We start from the raw sequence: 18,207 nt of genomic DNA on the forward strand, positions 1-18,207 counted from the left end.
TTAAGCTAAACTGCTCGTCAAAAGTTAGGGATATAGAAAATTATGCTCATTTTCATAGCTAATTTTTTCGAGAACAGATTAACGGATTCCACTATTTTTTTTTTAATATTTTAGATTTTTCTTTAGTATTTACACAGTTGTGCAAAGGTTTACACAAACTTCTTTTTTGTACTTATACCGAGTGGTAGGTATAAGTACAGAAAAGAAGTTTGAGTAAACCTCTTGATAGGTATTAGTTACGTATCTTCAGTCCCATTGGTCCCAACGTGTCGTACGGCGGCTCAAATCATTGGAATCAGCCAACAGAATACAATGACTAGGGAGCGGATTTATATGCGATCAATTTTGATGAAATATTCGCATATATATGCGGTAAAAAATTACGAAATATGCGCAAGATATGCACAAAAATTCAAAAAATGCGCATTTCGGGAAACCACAAATTTTCTGTCTTATTTAGTAATCTTATTTATTATTTTTCAAATAAAATCATTTTTTATATATGCAATTTATTCACAGTTTTTACAAAAACTGCTACCAATAGTTACCTATTTAAAATAAAACAACAATATCACTATAAATATATCTTCGATTATAATTCACTACAATGTGTTTTTCCAAATTCTTTACGAGGAAACATATTCTTTGATCAGACAAAATATTTTTATAACTTGAAAAACTCCTTTCAACATCGATAATTGGTGCGTATTTAAAATAACTTGTTAATTTCCGTTAGAAAATCGTAAAACTTTGGCTAAAGGTGTAAATTCTCTTAACAATAGAGGATTTAAAAAATCACCAGAATTATAGGTAGGTACCTACCCTAATAGCACAAGGACGTCCATTGGACGTCCGTTTTCGTCCGAGGAACGTTCTTTATACGTCCTATTTTGGTCCAAATGTCGCGCTACCGAACGTCCATTGGACGTCCATCTAATGTCCGAGGGGACATATATTGGATCTTAATCGGACGTAAATTGGACCTTAATCGGACGTCCTAGGGGACGTAAATTGGACCCTAATCGGACGTAAATTGGACCTTAATCGGACGTAAATTGAACCTTAATCGGACGTAAATTGGACCTTAATCGGACGTAAATTGAACCTTAATCGGACGTAAATTGGACTTTAATCGGACGTAAATTGGACCTTAATCGGACGTAAATGGGACCTTAATTGGACGTAAATTGGACCTTAATCGGAGTAAATTGGATCTTAATCGGACGTCTTAGGGGACGTGAATTGGACCTTAACAGGACGTCCAATTTTGGTCCAAATTCCACGTTGCCAAACGCCCAATGGAGGTCCACCTAACGTCCGAAGGGACGTTCGGTGGACGTCAATTGGGCCTTCATAGGACGTCCCAGTTTGGTCCAATGTATTGCTGCCGATCATCCATCTAACGTCCTGGGAGGACGTTCGGTGGACGTCTAGAGACGATATTTATACCTGTGGAGAATGTATTGTGGGAAATAAAAAATATATTTTTTAAGGAACTTATATTACATCTTATATTAATTTACAATTATTGGATATTAGATTATTTACATTAAATTATAATTACATTTCTCCAAGAAATTAACGCACCACCTTAAAAATGGGCCATTTTTGATGTCTCGAATTTCCTAAAGCCATTGTCCCATCTAATTGATTTTTTTAATAATATTATAGCCTAGGCTATATGGGCTACCTCCATAAGCTTGTCATGCACGGGGAGCTATACTGTAATAATATTATATCACATCGCTGAGGGAACTCTACATTACATATACTTTTCGAATCAAAACTTTTATTCTCTTAATATTATTACTTAAAAAATATATACTACATTCGTCTCGCTAAACTCGAAAAATAACTTATAAACCATAAAAATCTCCAAAAAAATAAATGACATAAATGAGAATTGGCACAATTATTATTATGGTTTTAAGTTGATTTTTCGGATTTAACTACAATATTATGCAAAAAATTATGTTATATCGCAGATTTAAAATGGGTTTATCTCGAAAACAGTTATATTAAGTTTAGCGAGATGATTGTAGTACACTTTTTTTAAGTAAAAATATTAAGAGAATAAAAGTAGACTGGTACGCAGTCTGATTTTTGCATAAGAGTTTAATGAAATGGTAACAAATCAATTGGAAGTTCTGTCCGACAAAATACATGGAACGTTTTCGGTAGTCTGATGTTCCAAGTTTTTAACCTGTTCCACAATTAAAACTTCCCCGGTTCCAGTATTCCCGTACATCAAAGTTTGTCCGACTAGACACCGTGAAGCTATTAACAAATTTTCAGCTTGCTGTTAATCAACTTTTTTTATTACGCGGGATCCAGGTCTATAAATGAATACAATAAATAAGTAGGTAGGTACATATTATACACTTATTTATACGAGTACAATTAATAGTAGAGCTGGTTTTTGGGATGTTACAAGCAGCATTTGCATTTCCACAGAGATACTTATGACAGAAATAATAAAATACCGAGACGGACTATTATTATAATAATTTACAATAGGACCCGACGGCCGAGGCTATAGGGACAGGTAAAATTTATGACTGAACAATGCACCGAGCATCGATACAAGCAATATGTACCGGTCGAAGGTTATTTTTTATTGTGCCAAATGGACGTATATAGTACCTACCTTTAAAAATCGAATACACAAATTAAAAGATATTTAACAACCATAAAGATTTGTCAAACTCTATCACCGACTTCATGAAAACAAGTATTACTACATTCTTTGATGGTTATTGCTGTAAATTTTAAAGGATTGACATGAAATTTGGCATACGCATAGCTAACATGCCAAAGAAAAAAAGTGATATTGTGCCAATGTGTGCTATTGCCCTGGGGTGAGTTTCACTCTTTCTCTGGCGTGAAAAACGTTCAAAATAAGTCCGGACTTCGATAAACTGATTAATATTAAGCAACCTTTATTCCATACTTACAAAGTATGTGTACTTACAAATTAGTATGTGAATTTGGGGGGTGAGTTTCACCCCGAGGAGGGGTGATATACAAAATATAGATAGATACACAAAAGATATACAAAAATGTTTCAAAACATCGAAAAAATGTGGTAAAATGCAAATATACATATCATATTATGATAAAATTGCGATTTTGGCGATTTGCCTTTTTGGATAGAATGATGATGATGTTGATTAGGATAAAACTGCGAAGAATTTTTTTATCGAAATATAGTAAAAAATATGAAAAATATACCAAAAAGCTTGAAAAAAATATGTAAGTATGTAAGGAAAAACATAAATAATTAAATAAACTTTTGACAACACAACACAAAAGTTTGAAACACTCACTATTTGGATTGGTTGTCCTGGCTTGTGATTTTCTTCTTTGCAGATGACGCTCACGGATCGATGTCAATGTCCAACGGACGTCCGAGCACGGACGTCCAATGGACGTCCAAAGGACGTTCATATTTATTCAACACGTAAGTACGTCCAACGTCGGACGTCCGAAGGACGTTCATTTATAGTCCATCCGCATTAGGACTAAAACTGGACCTATTTTGGGCACACGTACGCTCAACTTCAAAAAGATGCTCTCAATATTCATCTGTAGTAAGGATACATTGATAAAAATTATATTTTTGCTTATTAGAATTAACCACCAAACTTCTATCATCTTGGTAACGGGAATAATAAAACATTATAAAGTCCACTTTACATCAACAATAATTGAACAAGAAATTGACGACAAGTTATTCAAGGTCAAATTTGGCTTATACAAAACACAATTCTACTTCCAATTTTGCCGTGAATAAACAGAAAATAAAGAAATTTGACAAAATAAAACATATCCAATTGTTCTATTTCATCAAATTCCTTCATTTTCTTTTACAAATCATACATTTTGTACTCGTCAAATTTGGCCTTGAATAACTTAGTCAATTTCTTGTTCAATTTATTGTTGATGTAGAGTGGACATAACGAATAATTTACCGATCAGATTTTCACACTTTACATAAAAACAAAAACATGTATTAGATATTAAACTACATATACAGTTTTGAATTAAATATGATTTATAATCTTTTCCATTTAAACTATTTTATTAACATAATTAAGTTAATATTTTATTAAATAATTTTGCTGTTTAATCCCCTTATTGGTAGAATATGTCCAATATGGACGATTGGAAAAGGTCCGTATTTCGTCCGAGTACGGACGTCCAAAGGACGTTCATATTTATTCCACCCGAAGGACGTCCAACACCGGACGTCCGAAGGACGTACATATTTAGTCCACCCGAAGGACGTCCAACGCCGGACGTCCAAAGGACGTACATATTTAGTCCACCTGAAGGACGTCCAACGCCGGACGTCCAACGCCGGACGTCCAAAGGACGTACATATTTAGTACACCCGAAGTACGTCCAGCGTCGGACGTCCAAAGGACGTCCGTTTATGGTCCATGGACGTTAGGACCAAAAATTGACCTATTTTGGACGTCCAAAGGACGTCGTGTGCTATTAGGGTATTAAATATAACAAAAGTATATAAAATTCGGATTTCCGGGTAAAACATCCTTCGTCATTTTAACATCCTACAATCATTTCATAACGGCGGCGTATTATTCTATAAGTACTTTGTGTAGAGATCGTTTATTTTCTAAGAAAAAATGAAAGGCGGTTAATGAGCTGTCTCTCTTGGTTCTCGAATTAATACAGACCACAGCCTGTGCGTGGAAATATTTTGTCGAATTAAAAAATTTAAATTTTGTTTTGGACTAATGAAATAAAACATTTTAGTAGTTCCAAAATGACACAAAATCTAGGCATCGGATAAAAAAGTTAATTTGAAGAAAGTGTATTTTTTTGTTCTTCTTAATGGCGGTACAGGCTCGTTTTTTTAATATTGTATTTAATTACAGAATAATTTTCAAATATTACCTAATATATTTTTCAAATTGGGCTCTGTACCGCCATTCTTTATTATATTACGGATACGTGTGCCAAATATCTTGAAAAAATATTCAAAATTACAGCCGCAATCTTGGAACGCGTTTTGGCTACCTGTTGATCGCTACTGTATCACCTTAAACAATTTTTTAAACAAATTCACAAAAATAATTTTTTCATTACGAACGATTTTTTAGATAAGTTGGGTTATTCTGAGCAAAAAAGGTATCTTGAGATTTTTCTCTAAAATTGATTTTTGTCGAGTTATATGGCCATTTTCGCATTTTTCAGGTTTTAAATCGCGTATAACTCGACAACAATCAATTTTAGAGAAAATTGACAAGAGACCTTTTTTGTTCAGAATGTCCAAAATTATCTAAAAAAAAATTGTTTGTTCAAAGTGAAAAAATTATTTTTGTGGATTTGTTTAAAAAATTGTTTAAACAATGTTTCGACCACGGCACCTTGTGAATATGTTATAAGGACCTCTTTTTGAGTAAGTTTGTGCAAAAAAATCGAATCGGAATAATTTCACTAACAGGGGCGACGATAAATCCGGGACTATAGCGCTAATTATTAATAATTAAAAATAACAGCTTTGTAATAAAATAATGACAAAAATCTCTTAAGGACCTTGAAGCAAGGGTTTGAAACTTGATCTGCTCACTTTTTAATTTCATAATAATAACTTTTAATCGAGTTATTAAGACTTAAAAATGGCCATTTTCGCATTTTTCAAATTTTTAATCGCATATAACTCGACAACAATCAATTTTAAACAAAAATGGCAAGACACCTTTTTTGCCCAGAATGACACAAGTTATCTAAAAAAAATTGTTCGAAATGAAAAAATTGTTTTTGTGAATTTGTTTCAAAAAAAATTTTTAAACAATTTTTCGACCAATGCACCGCCCGGCACCCTTTGGATATGTTATAAGGACCTCTTTTTGAGTAAGTTTGTGCAAAAAAATCGAATCGGAATAATTTCGCTAGCGGGGGCGACGATACTGCCCGGTCTACTTTTGATGCTGATGGTGATAGAATAGATACTTTTTATATAACAAAAATAAAACTTTTTTTAAACTCTTTAAAAAATTTGTGGCGGGTTTTCCCCGAAAAGTGCGTTATTTTTTGGACATTTTACGTTGAACTAGTCGATTTGGAATTTGACGAATAAGAACCAACTTTTCATTAGCTCCAACTCTGTTTTTATTGTGTGTCCAGACTTCATACATACATCATTTTTTTTACTGTTTTATAAGCTTTATATTTGCTAGGAATAGTTTTTCGATCAAATACTTACTTTTTGATTTATTTGCGAAAAACCATCTAAAAACAAAAGTTACAAGGAATTTAATTAGTTTATCCACTTACGGACTTATTTGGACCTATATTTTTTCACACTCGAGAAGGGGGTGGTACTCATCCCCAGAAAAAAAGCACACACTGGCACTCTGATGTTCATTTCGCGAAATATCGCAGGGTTCGTATTTAAAATTTTTAATTTACTCCTCACCCCTTTCCGTGGGGGTTCGTTTTTGGTATCATTCGATAGACTTTTGAAAAATATTGAACACGCATTTTTTAGTTTTTCGATCTGACGTTCATTTTGCGAAATATTCGCTTTTTTGTGAAACTTTGTGACTCGCCCATCATTTCTTCAGATTTGGGAACACTTAATAATCGGAGGGGGCCAAGTCAGGAGAGTAAGCCGCATGAGAAAGTAATTAGAACCCCAACTCGAATTTTTGCTACTGTCACAACGCTCTTGTGAGTCGATGTATTGTCTTAGGTCTTGAGAACACTTTTTTCTTCTGCTTATGGAGTCGTTTTTCATTCATCACATACCGGAACTCACCACATAAATTTTGAAGACCCTGACATCAAAACTATATTAAATTATATGTGATCTAAGTAAGTTAATGAAAAGTCAGAATAGATAGAGTAGAACACTTATAAAAAAAATTGTAACAAGCAATTGGACATCGTAAGTTCTAATTTTTCACAAAAAGTGACCGGAAGTTGAACCGGCAGTCGATATTTGAACCCTTCGTGTAACTTTTTGTCAGCTGATATGACGGATGAATTTTGTTCACCTACAGATATGGACGAACAGACAGGCATGAAACCGGAAGTATGTATTTGTTCTGGTCTTTCTTAGTCGTGTTGACCAATAGTTTGTACTATTTCGACGAATTTAAAACAGTACTTTCGGTTGCAACTCTGGAACAGGCAGTCCGAGGTCAAACTTCTCACATGTAATATCATATTTTGGTTATAGGCTTTCATTTGACACCTTATTTGTCATTCTTTCTGTCCTACTAATAGACGAGTTGTGTTTATTGACGGACAGACATGGATAATTCTAGGTTTTCACATTTAATGATAAAAACAATAATTATACAATTCAGTTAACCTGACTATATCATTGTGATAATGACTTCTTATCTAAAAGTGACAACGGCAATAATTGCCGTTGTAATAATTATTATTCCATTCACTCACGATAAAATATCGCAAAACCTCCAGATTTTAAAGAACCGCTTGGATTGACATAAAATTTGGCACACACGTAGCTAAAATGCCAAAGAAAAAAGTGAGATTATACCGATATGTTCTCTTGTCCTGGATGTGACTTTCACCCCTTCTTGGAGGTGAAAAAACATACGTGCAAAATAAGTCCGGAAGTGGATAAACTGGCTAATTCTAATTCTAAGCAAATTTTGTTCTATAAAAGTTTTAGGTCAATACTTTTCGAGGTATGTGCGAGTGAATATGTTTATTTTTCATAGAAAAACACGTTTTGGACGGATTTTCGCAAATAACTCAAAAAGTAAGTATGTACATATTTTATCGAAGAAAATATTCCTAGCAATAATATAGCTTATGAAAAAGAGGTGTCAGTATAAGGTCTGTAGACCCAGTAGAAGCAGGGTTGCAGCTAATGAAAATAGGTTCTTATTCGTCAAATACCAAATCGAATATTTCAACGTAAAATAACCAAAAAAATAAAGCACTTTTCGGGAAACACTCATCATAACTCTTTTAAAGTGTTTAAAAAAAATTTTTTTTGGTGTTTTTAAAACAGTTTCTAGCGTGAAAAGTAAGCAAGTTACGCTGAAAATAAAATCGTTCCCTTTTTTTTGGCAAAAGAAAGTCATGAAAATTAATTGTTACCGCTTCACACGTTACTTTAGATAAATGTATTGTTTATACAGGGTGTCTCCGAAAATAGTGCGTTCCTTTAAGGTGTGGATATAATACACAATTTAGAACAAAAAGGTGTTGTAACATTTTTTCCTAAAGTTAACCGTTTCAACAAAAATTACGTTGTTCTCCATAAGAGTAAATTTTTATTTTCATAAATTTATATGACCTGGCAACATGGCGTAGAAGAACCTGTGACTGTGAAATTTAATCTAATGGGACCCCTTGTTTATTTACTAATTGAGTATCAATTTGCATATCAAAATGTATTTTCGTTTTTTGGTCAAACGGCTGAATTTAGAATAAAATGTTATAAGACTTTTTTGCTCTACATTGTGCTTTCTATCTATACCTTTAAGGAACGCACTATTTTCGGGGAAACCCTGTATATGATCTGTAAGTTGCATTGGTTCAAAATGCTTATGTTTGAAAGGGGTTTTGTTGAAAGGCCTCGAACGAATCACTAGTCACGAGTATGTATATGCAAATTTTGAACAGCCATATCTTAACCAATTTTTGTCTTCCAGAAAATCAAAAAATTCCAAATATTTAAAAAAGCAACACCTACATTTTTTACTCTTTAAGATATTTGGTATCACTAATAATTTTTAAGTTATTTTGACAAAAGTCTTTTTTTCAAAATTAAAGATTTAAAAAAATTTACTTTAAAACCAAATTTTTCCACAAATAAGCACTTTGAACTGATGAAACTTACAAACACAAACAATACATAAAGTTACTTGTGAAGTGGTAACGATTAATTCCATTTGGGCTGTTAATTAGAGGGAGTTTTTAGAATATTTTTAACCAAAAAAAAAGGAACAACTGTATTTTGAGCGTAACCTGCTTACTCTTGCTGCTGGAAACTTAAAAAAAATAAAAATAAACGTTTTCTTAAACACTTTAAGAAAGTTGTAATAAGTTTTCCCAGAAAAGTGTTTCATTTTTTTTTATTTCACGTTAAAATATTCGATTTGTAATTTGAGATATAAGAGCTTATTTTTCACTATAGTCTGTTTTTAAACAAGAGGAGTCATTCAAATTTCCCGCGCCGTACACCTTGTTTGTAATTGGTACAACCTCAGGCAATTTTACTCATATCAAATTTTGACACTATTGGCATTTCATAGGTTAGTTTATTTATTTTATCAGCAATTTTTGTATTTTCTGCGTTCTGCCTTTTATTTTTAGATTTTTAGTCAAGATTACCGTCAAAGGCCGATATGATCAACCAAAAAAGAAGATTTATCTGATGATATTTCTAGTGACTTTCTTGGGTGTGAATCTGCCATTTAGTTTACCTACTCCTCTTGGTTTTAAAACAAAGCTTAGCAATAACTCTGCTTCTACTGGGTCTACAGACCTGACACATATACCATTTTTTCATTTTTTTATAAGCTATATTTACTATTTGCTAATTTTTTTTCAATAAAGTACCTACTTTTTGAGTTATTTGCGAAAAACCGTATAAAAACGTTTTTTTTTTTGTTGAAAAATGAACATATTCTCTAAAAGTATTGACTTAGTGAAAAACGCTATAAAATAGAAGTTGCTTAGAATTAGTCAGTTTATCCAATTCCGGACTTATTTGAACGTATTTGTTTTCATACCCTATAACCGACGAAACTCACCTCCAGATCAAAAGCACATATCGGCACAATATCACTTTTTTTCTTTAACATATTAGCTATAGGTACGTGTCCCAAATTTTATGTCAAACCAAGCGTTTCTTCAAAATTCTGACCAAAAACCCTAAGTAAATTAAACGAAAATATAAAATGAATTTTTCAAACAAATATTTTAAGTCGGTATGAGAAATTTTAATTTAACAGATGAAATCAAATAAACACAATTCAACTCGTAAAATATTTAGACCCTTGCTTGGTAATCCAGCTGAACAGGTAAAGAACCTACCTTTTATGTAGTTTATAATCTGAGAGGATGGAATATTTTACCAAAATATTCCATCCTCTAAGTTTACAATAGACCTTTTCTACCTGTCCTCAAAAGATCGGTATTTTTAACTCGTGGCAACGTCGAAAAGCGGCAAAATGATGGGAAATACACATTTTTATGTGGTGGAAGTCAAAATGGTTATGAAGTGTAAAAATTTTTGTATATAATTTAAATTTTTAAAATTAAAATTTTAGAAAACTGAGAACGATACAGGGCGTTAAAAAATGCGCTCAACAAACATACACGAATTAAAATTCGAAAATGATAGTATTTCTTGGTGATGCCAAATGACTGCAACATGAAAAGATGACATAATGATAGCGGGATGTATATATATATATATATATATATATATATATATATATATATATATATATATATATATATATAAATGATGTTGGATAATCGAGTACAAATATAAAAATAAATAAGCAAAATCATTGGCTAATACTCGTAAAGTGAATGTGAATTTAGTTGGAAATATATAAAATGATGAAGGGTCATCATTCCATACATTTCTGTGCAACTATATACACCGGTGTTTCGGCCTATTTGGGCTTCGTCAGTATAGTGTAGCAAGTTAAAAAAAGTTGTTTGTTAACTTGTAAAAGGATTACTACAGGAGCAAGGTTACCAATTTTACCTCCTTGGCAATGTTAGTTGTAGCCTTGCGACTGCGGGTCTTCTAACAACCTGACCAAAATTGGTAACCTTGCTCCTGTAGTAATCCTTTTACAAGTTAACAAACAACTTTTTTAACTTGCTACACTATACTGACGAAGCCCAAATAGGCCGAAACACCGGTGTATATAGTTGCACAGAAATGTATGGAATGATGACCCTTCATCATTTTATATATTTCCAACTAAATTCACATTCACTTTACGAGTATTAGCCAATGATTTTGCTTATTTATTTTTATATTTGTACTCGATTATCCAACATCATTTTATTTAATAATGTTATGGCTTTTCATTTCCTCAGGTAGCTTTACCTCCTTGGCAATGTTAGTTGTAGCCTTGCGACTGCGGGTCTTCTAACAACCTGACCAAAATTGGTAACCTTGCTCCTGTAGTAATCCTTTTACAAGTTAACAAACAACTTTTTTAACTTGCTACACTATACTGACGAAGCCCAAATAGGCCGAAACACCGGTGTATATAGTTGCACAGAAATGTATGGAATGATGACCCTTCATCATTTTATATATTTCCAACTAAATTCACATTCACTTTACGAGTATTAGCCAATGATTTTGCTTATTTATTTTTATATATATATATATATATATATATATATATATATATATATATATATATATATATATATATATATATATATATATATATATATATATATATATATATAAAAGTGGCAATATATATTGTTGTGATCTTGATTATTGATATGAGATAATATTCTTATATGTCATTTAATTTAATCAATGCATTACTAATAATCTAATTAATTTACCAGATCACATATCAATATGTTTTCAATCTCAGGGCTTTTTATAAAATTGATTACTTACATACGTGGCTTCTAAGTATTTCTTAATGGTTCCTAATCGGGATAGGAAAGAAAAGAGTAAAATAATAACACATATGGGTTACAATTGTAATCAAAATATTGTTTATTTTATTTAAATGGCAATCATTGCTTAATATTTGCTATATCTTATTATTCTTAAACATAACATTTACACATGGGAATCTTATTTCCTTTTGATTTCCAATTGAAAGTTTTTATTAACATTTAACTATTATGATTTATTAGCAACAATTCTATTTAAGTTTGATGAAGCTTTTCTGATATTATTGATTATGTTTCTTCAATTTTAAATGTGGTATTTACTACGAAAAACCCATACATTCATGTCCAAACAAATGAGACTGACCTTTTTCTGGTGCACTGAGAATGTCTTCACACAAGACCCGTTTCCTGCTATCCTTGGCTGCAATCAAAACCTCGTCCTGGCTTCCAGTAATGTTCTCCTCTGAAACTAGCTCGTATAGCTCTCGTTTCCTGCTTCTGTCGTGATGCTGTGTTCTACCTTTTTCGAAACTGCAATCAGCTACCGGGAACTCTTGGCTCAAGGAGGTTCTTTTACTCTCAACCTGGCCTACCTCTCGTTCTACGATAGATACTCCACACTCACGGAACTACACAGGCTTTCTCACTCTCCGTACACTACCGTCTACTACTCGACTTCACTTCTCCACAGCTCAAAACATTCTGCTCTCTATTTGTCATTCATTCCCCTACTTTCTAAATATCCCTTCCAAATTCACAAATCAATCTTCCACCACCAACTCTCATTCGCAGTATTCCTCAAAACCAATTTTTAAACTTTCTAAATATGCTTAATGGATTTCAAAGAAAATAGTTAATTCCCATTCTAAAATTAATTTCTACTATATACAAATTTTAATGACTTATTCTCTATTTCCACTTAGTCTTATTTAGCATCGGCTAATGACCGATCCTTCCGCGAACAACGATAATGACCTATTTTCGATTTCACTTGAGTCTTATTTAATCACTTCTTAAAATTAAATATAACAATTTGTTGTATACAGGTTGTTCTAAATTTATATGCCCGTGGTTGAGAAAATTGAAAATATTTTATATTAAATTGAATTCTGTTTATAATTATCAAATTTTAATTTTCATATCACATAGAAATATAACAATATATAAAAAGTGGCAAGAAACCAGATCGGACATAGATCTTCAAAACTATATGGTCGCCAAAAAGAAAGCGAAAGTAGCAGTAGCAAAAGCTAAAGCAGAAGCGTATTCAAACCTATACGATCAACTTGATACCAGGGAAGGCGAAACGAAGATATATAAAATAGCCAAACAGAGAGCAAAGAAAGCAAAAGATTTTAATCAGATTAGATGTATCCGAGATGAAAATAATAAAATACTAGTTCACGAAAGGGATGTCAAAAAGAGATGGAGAAAGTACTTTGACAGCTTATTAAATGAAGAATTTGACAGACAGCCTGTAGAGTCAACGGAGACAGTAGCAGCAATGGTCACCAAAATAGCAAACGAGGAAGTGGCTCAAGCGCTTCAAAAAATAAAGAAAGGAAAAGCGGTAGGACCAGATGATATTCCTGGGGAAGTATGGAGAGCATTGGGAGAGACAGGAACAAGGTGGCTAGCAGGTCTATTTAATAGAATTATGGAAGTTGGACAAATGCCAGACGAATGGAGAAGCAGTATACTGGTACCTGTTTACAAAAACAAGGGAGATATACAACAATGTACAAACTACAGGGCTATAAAACTGCTTAGCCACACCATGAAAATATGGGAAAGAGTAATTGATAGACGGATACGTGAAGAAACCGAAATATCCGAGAATCAATTTGGCTTTATGCAGGGTAGATCAACAACAGATGCAATTTTCATTATAAGGCAGTTGATGGAAAAATACAGGAGTAAAGAAACAAACGCTCATATGGTATTCATTGATCTTGAGAAAGCATATGATAGAGTTCCTCGAGAGATTCTGTGGTGGGCACTCAATAAGAAAGGAGTCCCTGGTGAATATGTAAAGATTGTGAGGGATATGTATGAGGGAGTAACGACTAGTGTTTAGGACAGGTGTGGGAGAGACTGATAAATTTCATGTGAAAGTAGGATTGCATCAAGGTTCTGTGCTTAGTCCGTATTTATTCTCATTAGTTTTGGACCAGATAACAGCGAAAATACAGGGTAACATTCCATGGTGCTTAATGTATGCTGATGATGTCGTGTTAGTAGGAAATAGTGAAAGAGACTTAGAACAAAAACTGGAACAGTGGAGACAAGCTCTGGAGGAAAAAGGTTTAAAACTTAGTAGGACAAAAACAGAGTATTTGGAATGTTCATTTAAAGATGGAGCTAGTACAAATAAAATGGTATCTTTGGATGGTGAAATGATTGTAAAAAGCAATAGTTTTAAGTACCTAGGATCGGTATTACAGAGTAATGGAGAAATAGATGGAGATGCATGCAGTAGAATTAGGGCTGGATGGATGAAGTGGAAAGAAGCGAGTGGTGTGTTGTGTGACAGAAAAATTCCAATGAAGCTGAAGGGAAAATTCTATAAAACAGCCATAAGACCAGCTATGATGTACGGAACTGAATGTTGGGCAGTGAAAAAGAAAGAGGAACAGCGAATGCATGTGGCGGAAATGAGAATGCTTAGATGGATGAGTGGAGTGACAAAGAAGGATAAAATTAGAAATGAGTATATTAGGGGAAGTCTAGGTGTGGCACCAATTGATGCCAAAATGAGAGAGCATAGGTTAAGATGGTTTGGTCATGTTCAACGTCGAGACGTTAACCACCCAATACGAAGAATAGCTGAAGTGCAGATTCCTGGAAGGAGTAGGAGAGGAAGACCAAAGAAGAGCTGGGGGGAGACGATAAGGCAGGACATGTTGGTAAAGGGGATTAACATTGATATGGCCCAAGATAGAATTGTGTGGAGAAATGCAATTAGGGAAGCCGACCCCGCATAGGGATAAGGCAAAGAGAATGATGATGATGATGATGATGATATATATATATATATATATATATATATATATATATATATAACAAAGGAGCACTCGTAAGTGTAGGGTTTTATCGGTCAAGTGGGTGAAAAAAGAGACAAAGAATTCAGCTACTTCATCTATTTATTGAAGACGTTTCGTCTACTGCTCAGTAGACATCATCAGTTCATCTACAAAAAGAGTGGTATAAGAGACAACATCCAAAAGAGAGGTAAACAAGCACTAGCGTTACCTTAAAAAGACATGTAGCAAACGATAAGATGTACATAGTAAAAAAACCTTATCCATGAACCAACGTAATGTAAAAGTATATAACATTTAAGTGTATAGTTAATATTTAAAAAACTTTAGTACAGCCAAAGACAAGACCATGTGGTAACAGTCATATATAAAAAACAAGTGGAAAAAAGCCGGCTTGCTTTTTTTGAAGTCAAGAATGAACCAAGAAAAAACCAGATTCACTTCCAAAAACTTAGTAGTATTTAAGCATACTTCATTTTAACTTTAGGTAACATCATTAAATGAGTAGAATGCTAATATGCAACTTTAAAAATTTAAGGTCAAATAGTTACCAGCAGGTCATCCTAGCCCAACCGACACACAAAAGAAAATGGAGTTTGAATTATCAGGTGTAAACTGACATCTCGCCAAGAGGCAGGCAACCTTTAAAAAATTATAACAAAGAGTGACTGACAACTGCAGTGCAGCGCGGTAAAATTTAAATTGATGTAATTAAAACAGTTATAAAGGTGTTTAAAAAGTGAAAGTAATATCAAGAAGTAATCAAGGGATGTACCTTATACCTCGTAGACAAGAATCACAGTTTATTTTAAACAAGTGAGGGCACTTCACACAATTATATGGAAAAGTGCCTACGTTAGTACTGGTAATCCAGTTAACTAACTAATATATAAGATAGTACAATAGTATAACTCCCATATATCGCAGCTCAAAAAGCAAGAAAAAAATATATGCAATAATTTAAGAAAATTTATAAATCAGTTTAGCAAATTGTAATTTATAATTAATATCAATAATGCAACATTTTATCCTATGGCAAAATTTTAAATTGTACATCTAATAAGTAAACTGTTATTATCAAAAAAAAAGTGGGAAAAGCTTGAAAAAACCACCAAAAACTTTTTTACAATAAAATAATTTAAGTGAATAACATCGACTGATTCAGCAAGATCACTATTAAAGAAGTGGAAAAAGCCTGAAAACCACAAAACTTTTTTACAATATAATAATTTGAGTGTAATAATACCAACTAATTCTGCAAAATCAATGCATGGTATATTTGACTCAAGTTACTGATGTCAGTTCTCTTGTTAAGTACATTAGAGGTTTTTAATATGAAACACATCTCTAAGAACTGTCTTTTCGACAGGTTGCGTTCATTGCAAAGGATCTTGGCTTCATCAAAGTCCACCTTATGTTTTGTATCTATTGCATGTTGGGCTAAGGCACAAGTTGGTTTTTTCAAATTGATATCACTACGGTGTGAAATTAAACGTGATTTTAAAGCTCGCTTTGTCTGCCCTACATAACATGCGTCACATTCAGCACAAGGTATGTGGTAGACCACATTAACTTGTTCCAAAGGGGACAAGGGTGTTTTAGTCTTAGAGAACAAATTTCTGACTGTTCTTGCGTTCTTAATTGCAATCTTAACAGGAATATTATTATTTTTATATAGTTTAATAAGTTTATCAGTAACCTGAGGAAAATAAGGAAGTGAAGAAAACTGGGAAACAGGAGTCCCAAGATTAGTAGTAGGCAGAATTGTGATGTTAACAGTATTATTCGATATTGATCTAAGTTGGTCACCATTGGGTATGTCGTTCAGAGAAGAACCGTAGCTTTGGGAAAAAAGAAATTTATTGATAAGGGAGGAAGGGTAGGAATTATCTACCAATATACTTCTGAGTAGCAGAAGGGATTCCCTTCGATTAACCGGATGTGCCAACCTATGTAGCCTACAGCTTAAAGCTTTAATAAGATTTATTTTATATTTAAAAGGATGACAAGAATGGTAGTTGAGAAACCTATTAGAGGCCATTGGTTTCCTATACCAACTTGTACAAAGTGTGTTATCTCCACTTCTAGTGACACGCATGTCCAAGAAGGGGATACTATGGTTGTTGGGGTCCTCGAGTTCACATGTGAACTGCAAATGAGGATCAAACCCATTGAAGATGGACAAGGTGGCCTGAGTCTTGTCTGGTGGTAAGGCTAGTAATAGGTCGTCCACATAACGTTTAACAAAAGGAACTTGAAAATCTAAATAACCCAGACGGTCAGATACTAAATCATCCAAAACATAATTCACTAGGATGGGTGAAATCGAGGAACCCATTGGTGTCCCAAAAATTTGTAAATAAAATTTGTCGTTGAAGACCAAAAAATTAGTGTCAAACACTAATTGGAGCAATTCTGCAAACACTTCCCAGGAAACTGGAGAATTAGGTTGGATAATATTCCAATGATTTCTTAGTGAAGTAAGGACACTAGCTAGGGGGAGGTTAGTAAAAAGTGAAACTACATCAAAACTCACCAAAATATAACCATGTGGTAGCTTAAAGTCATTAATAAATTCACTAAATTGAAAAGAGTCAACAATGTTGTAATCATTATTGTAATTATAAGATTTTGACAAGATATCAGTCAAAAATTTTGCAATATGTATGTTGGGTGAATTAATTGAGGAAACAATAGGCCTCATGCTCAATGTGGGCTTATGAATTTTGGGCAGACAATAAAATCTTGGAGCATAACCATCATAATTATGTAATGACTTAGCTAAAGTTTGATCTATGATCTTAATATTTTTTAAGTGAGTAATGAATTTATTAATTTTGTTAGAAAATTTTGAACAGGGATTTGAAGTAAGAGGTTGGTAGTACCTAACGTCATCTAACAATGATTGACTGAGGCTGATATATTGATCTTTATCCATAAGAACAGTGGCATTGCCTTTGTCACTGGTGAGAACGAGAAGATTAGGGTGGGTTTTTAAAAACGATACCGTTTCCCTATAAATCTTATCAATTTCAGATATGGATTGCCTAGGGCGGTTGGTATAATTCAACAGAATGTTATTAGAAGATGACCTTAGGGAAAGAAGATCAGCATTGTCTGCATGAGACAATATATTTTCTACATCTGCAAGGGTCCTACTGATTGAATAATCTTTGAAGGTAGGTTCCAGACCAAATTTAGGGCCCAAAGATAGTAGCTTTAGAATATTTTGAGGAACATCCACATTAGAAAGATTCTTTATCCAATTAGGATTAAATGGAATTTTGTGGAAGTCTGGTGCACCCAATTTATCAAGCTTACTCTGAAGATGTAAAATAGTTTTTTTATAAACGAAATTAAATTTCTTGTGTAAAGAGGTCTCAAACCTATCTAACAAAGATGCAGGTAAAGTGTGATCTAAGAAATCAGTGACATTATTTATTTGACCAAAAATGAATTTAATATCTGAATGAACCTTCGATATATGGAAATTAAGTAATCGTGCCCTCACCTGTCTATTAAGAGCCTGGCTCCTGCGTTG

The sequence above is a fragment of the Diabrotica virgifera genome, chromosome 6 (assembly GCF_917563875.1).
Source record: "Diabrotica virgifera virgifera chromosome 6, PGI_DIABVI_V3a".
In the NCBI taxonomy this organism is placed as follows: domain Eukaryota; kingdom Metazoa; phylum Arthropoda; class Insecta; order Coleoptera; family Chrysomelidae; genus Diabrotica; species Diabrotica virgifera.